The following is an 8,708-nucleotide window of genomic DNA, read 5'->3' as shown; positions in this document are numbered from 1 at the left end:
CTGGAGACCAGTGGGCATGCACTGAGGGAGTGCCTGCTTGCTCAGGGTTGGGCACTGGGCACTTTCCATACAATGGCAAACAGTTAAAGACTTCACTGGCATCCTTCCCGATTCCTGAATTCAGATTTTAAAATAAGGCAATATATGAAATTTTTTAAAAGTGTGAATTGTGATAACTCCCTAAACAAGCATGTCTTATTTACCCTTAACATATACTTATCCAAATTGTGATTTCAGACAAGCCTGATATAAAGATCATTTGTTTTATATTCCTCTTACCACATACAAAAGGGAACACACAGAATAAAGGTGAGTATTATTTCTTTCAAATGCTACCACAAAACATTTTCATAAAGTATGTAGAAAGTATTAAGAAGTTAGGTGTTTTGAATGCTGAGCATAGGAATTTGTCACCAGAGAAACTCAGATGGAAAGCACCTCACAGGTGAGATCTGGAAATGGCTAAGTAAAATGAGTGATCAAGTGCTTTTCTCTGTGGCCACTCGGCCAGGATTAAGAAACTATGGAACTGGGAATTCTTGGGCTTGACTCCAATGTGCTGTGAAACAGTGGGAGGTCCAGGTAGCCTCTCTGTTGGTGTCTTACCTGCCCACATTACCAGGGATAATGAGCATCATATACAATGATGAGCAGGAAAGTATCTTGAAAACTGAAACTTACGTACTATTAAAGAGGCTGTTGCTCATTAATTCTAGTTCTTAATAGAGATCATTTAAATGAGGCTCATTTTTCCTTTGCAAATGGATTCTTTCCTCTATTACAATAATACTATTGATAATATTTATTTATTTAAAGATTTTATTTTTTTAAGTAACTTCTACACTCTATGTAGGGCTCAAACTCACAACCCTGAGATCTAGAGTTGCACGCTCCACCGACTCGAGTCAGCCAGGCACCCCCCCTTTTTTTAAAGATTTTATCTTTTAAGTAGATGATACTTATTTAATTAATAGAAACGTGATTTGTCCATAGGCAAACAGTAAGTAGCAGTGCTGCTGCTGGAGCCCTGGTGAAGTTTGGGGAGATATACAGATATCCTGATTCGTAGCCTGGGGTGCTTTCCTAGCATCTCCAGGTCACCTGCATTCAGTGCTGCTTGGGGTCTCACTTCCTTTTAATTATGTATAACTAGCTTCTTACTCGGTGGAGAAGCTATTTTCTAATTAGTCAAGAGAGACAAACTTCTGGCTTTAATATATCCCCATCACATTCTTAGTGGTCGCAGGCTTTTTCTTCCCACATGGGCATCAGTATCTGGGTCCTAGCCTAGATCCTGTCGATTGTATAAGTGCTGCAGGTAGGAGGGTATCCCCTAGTTTATGTCTACATCCATATATGCAGGCCAGGCTGGGTGTCCAGGGAAGCTCTGTTCTCTGGTGGTCTCAGGAGCTGAGGAATTGTATAGGAGATCCCTTCCTGGAGTGACCACAGAGAGCCAGCCATGCTGTAGAGGCTCAAATGAATCCACGTACTGTCTGAGGATCCAGACTTGTCCTCGTCTGACTTAGATCCCCAGGGCCTGTCCAGAATAGCCCAGAAACCCCTGAGAGAGCCTTAGAACTGATGAGTGTCCTGAGACGTTTTCCAGGCTGAGCTGCATGGGTCATTAGTCAGCCTTGGGGGAGAGTTGCAATTGTCAAAAACCTTGTGCTCCCCATGGTTCTGATGGGACATCTCAAGTGTGTCCTGGACTCTTTATGATAGAGACTGCTGTCAGCAATTAGCTCTGTGTGCCAGAGGGGCAAGAGCAGCCCTGAACCTCACTCTGCTGTCAGGCTGGGGCTATTGCTCATTGAGTCCTAATGTGGTCAGTTTCATTCTCTTTATTATAAGTTTCTTTGAAATACTGCTTCATATTTCAAGACCCACAGCTCAAATGTCACTTTTTTCTCGCAGACTCCCAACTTGAACAGAATAAATTACTATACATACTATACCGTACAGTGCCATCCGTGTGCCCATAGTACTGTGTCCATACCTCTAGTGAAACTCTTAACGCACAGTGTCTAAAAATGGATCTGCCTGTGTTTTTAAAGGGAGCTGTAAACTTATTGAGAGGAAAGACCACATGTAACTCATTTGATCTATTTGTATATTTGCAAGGCCTCACATCATGATTGGAACATACATGTTTATTGACTTAAGTTCTTTCAAAGGACAATGAGACGGAGATCAAAGATAGTATCACTCTTCTGATTAATTATTTCAGCAAATTTATCAAGAACCTACTAACATGTTAGACACTGGCATGCGCTGAAGAAGCAATTATGAATAAGACACACAGAGCTTTTGTAGTCTTGTAGTCTTCTCTGTTTTCATGCGTTGTTGCCCCAGTGGTGGTGAGCTCAGCCACACTGTTCCTTCTCAGTCATCCCAGATATGGAAAGGTGCTGCTGATGCTGGTGGTAGCAGCAGCAGACAGCAAGGAGAATTGTACCCTCCCCTTCTGACTGTGTTCATTATAGTTGTAGCGTGTCCAACCATCATCTACTCTTGCCAGCTCTCTCCAACGGGAACTCTAGATGAGGTCAGTAGCAGTGGAGAATGACAGGTTGAGTCCTAGGAGCCTAACATCCTAGAGTAAATACTCAGGATGAATGGAGCCGGAGAGTAAGGAGAGGATCAGATCAGAGAAGCCAAGTCCATTTCAAATCCAAAGGACAAGCATGGGATAGAAAATAGGGGACAAAGTTCAAAGTTTAGAAGAAATACTGGACAGGGATGAAGCTGAAAGTTGAAGAAATGGAGCTGGAGGTTAAGAGTTAGGTAGTCGATGGATCCAAGAGTTTTGTGGTAAAGAGAGCTGGGATGTCTATAGTTTTCTGTTCTTGAATTGCTCAGCTTGCTGAGAGATACAGGGCTGCTGTTTGGGGAGTGATGTCACCTTTATGGCTGAATAAGATCCCCCTCGTTTGTGTCTCTCTCCCAACAATAACAGTTTAGCCTCTATCAGAATGCCTTTGTAGGAGCTTTGGGACCCAGTACCATATGCCAAGGGATCTAGGAAGAGTCTAGCCTGTCCATACACAGGTAATAGTCATACGGACGTTGGTCCCAGCTGTGGACTCTGCAGTGGCCTGTGAACTGGCTCTAGCCCCTTTTGGCTGCAGTCCAGGAGCCCCTGAAAAACACTGTCTTTGACAATCATTCACAAACAAAAGCCAAGTTTCCAGTGAAGAAGTTCCAGCATGCCATTGAAACAAACAAAATATGAGTTCAGATGCATTGGAAGGGGTAAGAGGAACAGTTTGACTTTACCTGTATCACTCCTTCCCCAAGGCAACACAGCTTAGGGCCAAGAGAGATCATCTTGGCCTGTGGTCTCTCCTGTAGAGCAAAGGGAATATGTATGAGTGAGCATCTGGTTTCCCCAGCTGTGTGGGACCCTGCGAAAGAGGCTCATTTCTCTCTCACCCCATCCAGAGTACTCAGTCATGAGCTCCATGACTTGGGGGGGGGGGCAGGAAAAAGCTGGGAGGGCAGCAGATTGAACTCTTGGAGGGCGTTAAAGGGATGTGGATCCCTTCAATGGGCGCATAGGCACCCCAAGTGCTGTGCATGCCTCAATGCCCCCCACTGTGAGTGCATTTCTTAGCATAAACCTTACAGGCCAGGAGTGGGTGGGATGATATAATCAGAGTGCTGAAAGAAGAAACCCATCAATCAAGAATACTGTTATCTGGGGGCGCCTGGGTGGCACAGCGGTTAAAGCATCTGCCTTCGGCTCAGGGCGTGATCCCGGCGTTCCGGGTTCGAGCCCCACGTCAGGCTCCTCCTCTATGAGCCTGCTTCTTCCTCTCCCACTCCCCCTGCTTGTGTTCCCTCTCTCGCTGGCTGTCTCTATCTCTGTCGAATAAATAAATAAAAAATCTTTAAAAAAAAAAAAAAGAATACTGTTATCTGGCAAAGTTACCCTTCAGAAAAGAAGGAGAAAGAGAGAGACATGAACAGACAAACAAAAGCTGAAGGAGTTTATCACCACTAGTCCTGCCTTACAAGAAATGCTGAAAGAGTTCTTCCAGCTGAAGCAAAAGGATGCTAATTAGTCGTATGAAAATAGACAACACACTCAGCCTACTCCTGATACTGTAGAATGGTGGTGTGTTAACCACTTCAGTCTAAGGTCCAAGGACGAGAACTAAAAATAACTATGGCTACTACAATTTGTTAATGAATATACAATATAAAAGGTAAATTATAATGTCAAAAACAAAAGGAGGGGTAAAAGGGTGGACCTTTTGTATGCAATTGAAGTTAAGTTGCTATCAGCTTAAAATGGACTGTTTTAGTTACAAGATATTTTATGTAAGCCTCATGATAACCAGAAAGCAAAAACCTATGGTAGATTCACAAAAGATAAAGAGGGGAATCAGCAGAGTACCACGGAAAATCAATTCACAAATGTAGGCAGAAAGAAAGGAAAAAAGGAACAACGGAGTTACAAAATAGCCAGAAAGCAGTAAACAAGATTGCATTATTTAGTTCTTACCTACCAATAATTACTCTAAATGTAAATGGATTGAATTCACCAATCAAAGCACAGAGAGTAGCTGGGTGGATACAAAGACAAGACCCAACTATATGCAACCTATAAGACACTCACTTCAGCTTTAAGGACACACAGAGGCTCAAAGTGAAGAGATGGAAAAAAGATATTTGATGCAAATGGAAACCAGAAGAGAACAAGAATAGCTATACTTACATCAGACAAAATAGACTTTAAGCCAAAAATGGTAACAAGAAACAAAAGGTCACTAAATAATTATAAAGGGGTCAGTTCATCAACATGATATTACAATTATATGTACCCTCATCATTGGAGCATCTAAATATATTAAGCAAATGCTAACAGATCTGATGGGAGAAGTAGACAATGATACCATAATAGTAGGGGACTTCAATACCCCATCTTCAACAATGGACACAGAATCAGTAAGGAAACTGAACTTGAACTAAACATACTTTAGACCAAATGGACCTAGCAGACATATACAGAATGTTTCACCCAATGGAAGCACAATACACATTCTTGTCAAGTGCACATGAAACATTGTCCAGGAGAGCTCACATGATAAGTCACAAAACAAATCTTAGCAAATTTAAGAATATCTTTCTTTCCTGACTACAGTGGAATGAAACTAGAAATCAACAACAGGAAGAAAGATGGGAAATGAACAAATACGTGGAAATTAACGAATACGTGGAAGTTAACATGCTTGTGAACAACCAATGGATCCAAGAAATCAAGCAAAATAAAACTCTTCAAAAAGGGAAACTCTATACCAAAACCTATGGGATGCAGTAAGAACAGTTCTGAGAGGGAAGTTCATCACAATAAAGACCTACATTAAGAAAAAAGATCTCTATCTGATTTTTACACCTCAAGCAACTACTAAAAGAAAAACAAACCGAGCCCAAAGTTAGCAGAAGGGAGGAAATAACAATAGAGCGGAAATAATGAAATAGAAACTAGAAAAACAATAGAAAAAGTCAATGAAACTGAATTTTTTTTGAGAAGATAAGAACGATAGGGGTGTTAACTGATGCTACTGTAGTAATCAGGTCACAGGACGTGAGTGTATCTAATCAACATGTCGTGTGCCTTAAACTTACACGACGTTAGATATTAATTCAATGGTGCCCAGTTTTTTGTGGCCGAGAGAAGAATTGTGGAATGTAGTCCTTGTCCCTTAAGGAACCTATAGCTTAGTTGTGAGAATAGAATCACACTTAAAAAAAAAAAAAAAAGAATGGAGTAAGATGAGGTTGAATTTAATTAAGGATCAGAAGACTAGAGTAGAGGCCCAAGTGGAAAGAGGTTGGGCCAGTGTGAGCTGAGTGCATGAGATGTCTTTATGGGAAGCACAGACACGTTCACAGTCATCCATTCGTGCCACACAGCTCGCTCTCATGCTGGCAACCCCGGTGAGGTCTGTGCTCAGGCCACAATTTACATGAACAAAGATAAGGACAACAGCAGAATGCTCAGAATGCAGCTGTAGTCAATTCAACTTTCTTCTTTCTGAATACCCCATAAAGAAATCTCATTTATCATGGAAATATTCTTAGCTCTCATACTGCAGCCATGGGAAAGCCAAAACCTCCCCACACCTTTTTGTTTGGCTAAAACGTGGTGTACAGAAATGGCAACTGCTTTGGGTTTGGCATATCACCACAAGTGGATAACATGGGTCAACCTGCCTTTGGGACTGGGAAGTTGCCCAGCTCCACCTGGAGCTTGACTCACCTCGTTGATCTGTTGACTTCTGTCATTCTTTTCTTGGCACGTTTTCTGTTCTGCGAGATTGCCTTTTACTGACTGAAAAGATGGCTGCTCACCACTGAGGCCTGTGCAGGCTCGTAACAGTACGAAGCGGGAGCCCCACCGGGGTCTCTCCCCAGGTTCTGCACATTTAACACTTGCCTTTGTGTTAGGAAGCATGGAAATTTGGTTCCTTTGATGCATGAAATAAGATGTTCTCATTAATAACTGGCTTTCCTGTCCTTGCTTTGCTGTCAGGAGAGAACTGGGTGAAAAAACCTGTGATTTATTTGGACTGGCTCCATTAAGAACTGACAAGAGTGATGATTTGATTCCAATAATGCTTGATTCTTACTCTGCATTTTGACTGTTCCATCTAGCTGTGCCCCTGCTGAAAGTGACTCTTACTTGCTAATTCTGAACTCCACCGAAGAGTACGAAACAGTACATGTCACCTAAAATCTGAGTGGAATTACCTTTGTCACCAAAAACTTTATAAGACTTTCTAAGTCTTTCTCAAATTATTACTAGTTGATAAAAAAGTCCCAACAACTTTCAGGTTCACTTTTTTGACTGACTTACCCTGTTTACAGGTGTTTCAAAGGGACCTTTGCAATTGACTATATAGTAATAAATGTATTCGTTGATTCATTCAACACGTTCATTGGGACTTTACGTGTCATGCCCTGTTCTAGGTGTTGGGACTAGACCAGTGAACAAAACGGAAACCTGCCTTCATTCAGTGGAGGAAAGTAGACAAAAAAAACCCAAAGGAAATCACGTGATCGGTTATTTGAGCATGAGAAGTGCTCATGAGAAGGACAAAGATGAATCAGGGCAGAAGATTTAGGCTGCTAGTTTACCGGAGATGAGCAGGGAAAGCAGCTCAGTTTATTTTCAATAGTGCTGTTTGGAAACTCACTGAGAAAGATATTTAGAGCAAAGGCTTGAAGGAGGGTTAGGAGTGAGCCCCATGTATGGTGGTGGGAAGATGTGCAATGTGCGGAGGGGCCCTCTGGTAGAAGTATCTGCTGTGTTTCAAACCAGGCTCATGGTAACAGCACACACAGGCACTCTACGTGCCAGACACTGTTCTAAAGGCTTTGCATCCATTATCTCAATTAATCCTCCATGTTTCCCCAGTCCACATTTCTAAACGAAGAAACTGAGGCACAGACAGAAAACTTGCCCAAGATTCCCCAGCTGGAAAGTGGTGGAACCCAGGCAGTCTGCCTCTAGAGTCTGTGTGCTCAACCACACCCTCCTGCTATGTAATATTTAATCCTTTGCAGATGCACCATGCCACTTTGCTTTCAGGAGAAAATATTTTCCTGATCCTAATGTTGGCATTAGTTGTGCTAGCCTTGAGCTGCAGGTTATTTTCAGTCTAATGAACCCTTCGATCTGTGATAATTGCTGGTCATGATTTTATATTGGCCATTGAATATTTAAAGGTCCTCTCCTTTTTCTTGCTTCCTGTTATATTTTGTCTATCATTATGAACTACCTTATATCCTTTCAGATACAGGGAATGGTGAATGAATAGAAATAAACCTTAAAAGAAGGCTCAAGGTGCTTAGCACTTTGGTACTGGGAAGCAAGCAGCCCTGGGTCTGGGAAAAGCCACCTTCCAGCTGGGCCTTGTACCACTGAGATTCTAGTTTCCCCATTCTCCCAGCCATGGCCTTTCTCCCATTGCTCATACTCAGGGTTCCCTCTGGAGCTGACGGATAAAGAAAGAAGCAGGCTTCTCTCTGAAACGGCAGGCCTGACTAATGCAGCCCATATAGCAGTTAGAAGCAGGGACTGAGATCAAACAGTTCATACCTTGACCACAACCTATCTGGTGCCCAGGTCCTCGGCATCTTCATCTGTAAAACAAAGATCAAAATTAGAGTTGTGAGGATGAGATAGGATAATGGTCACCCGTGAAGTGCGTAGCACAGAGCTGATGCATATAAACACTAGGGAAATCTTAGCTGTTATTACTATTAGTTGCTCTTCCCTAAAAACAAAAAGCCAAGGGGCGCCTGGGTGGCACAGCGGTTAAAAACAAAAAGCCAGGGGTGCCTGCGCGGCTCAGTCAGCTAAGCATCTGATTCTTGATTTCAGTTCAGGTCATAATCTTAGGTCAGGATCTCAGGGTCATGAGATGGAGCCCCGCATTGGGCTCTGTGCTCAGTGTGGAACCTGCTTAAGATTCTCTCTCTCTCTCCCTCTGCTTCTGCTCCCCAACCCCATGCTCCCTTGTTCTCTCTCTTAAAAAACAAAAAACACTGGGCTTGGTTGACATCTGTCTCCATTTTATCCTGTCAAATGCCCTGTAGGGCCTCTGTGGTACTGATTCCTCACATCTTGGATCCCAAAATGAATATGGCCTATTGGAAACAAAATTAAACAGATATGAATAGCAAATAAAACCAAC

At 42.5% G+C, this 8,708-nt stretch overlaps 1 protein-coding gene across 3 annotated transcripts in view; it reads left to right on the top strand.

The window, feature by feature from the left end:
- The window catches only part of OTOL1 (otolin 1), a 197,276-nt gene that overhangs the window by 12,841 nt on the left and 175,727 nt on the right, over window positions 1-8,708 (top strand). For all 3 annotated transcript variants that reach the window (XR_008960687.1, XR_008960688.1, XM_057316067.1), the window contains one exon: window positions 238-309. The gene's annotated coding sequence lies outside the window, so the exon portion shown is untranslated. The remainder of the gene's footprint in view (window positions 1-237; window positions 310-8,708) is intronic.

The sequence above is a fragment of the Ursus arctos genome, unplaced genomic scaffold (genome assembly GCF_023065955.2).
Source record: "Ursus arctos isolate Adak ecotype North America unplaced genomic scaffold, UrsArc2.0 scaffold_20, whole genome shotgun sequence".
Lineage (NCBI taxonomy): Eukaryota > Metazoa > Chordata > Mammalia > Carnivora > Ursidae > Ursus > Ursus arctos.
The sequence above is the reverse complement of the archived record's forward strand: the minus strand, read 5'-3'. Positions and strand labels throughout refer to the sequence as shown.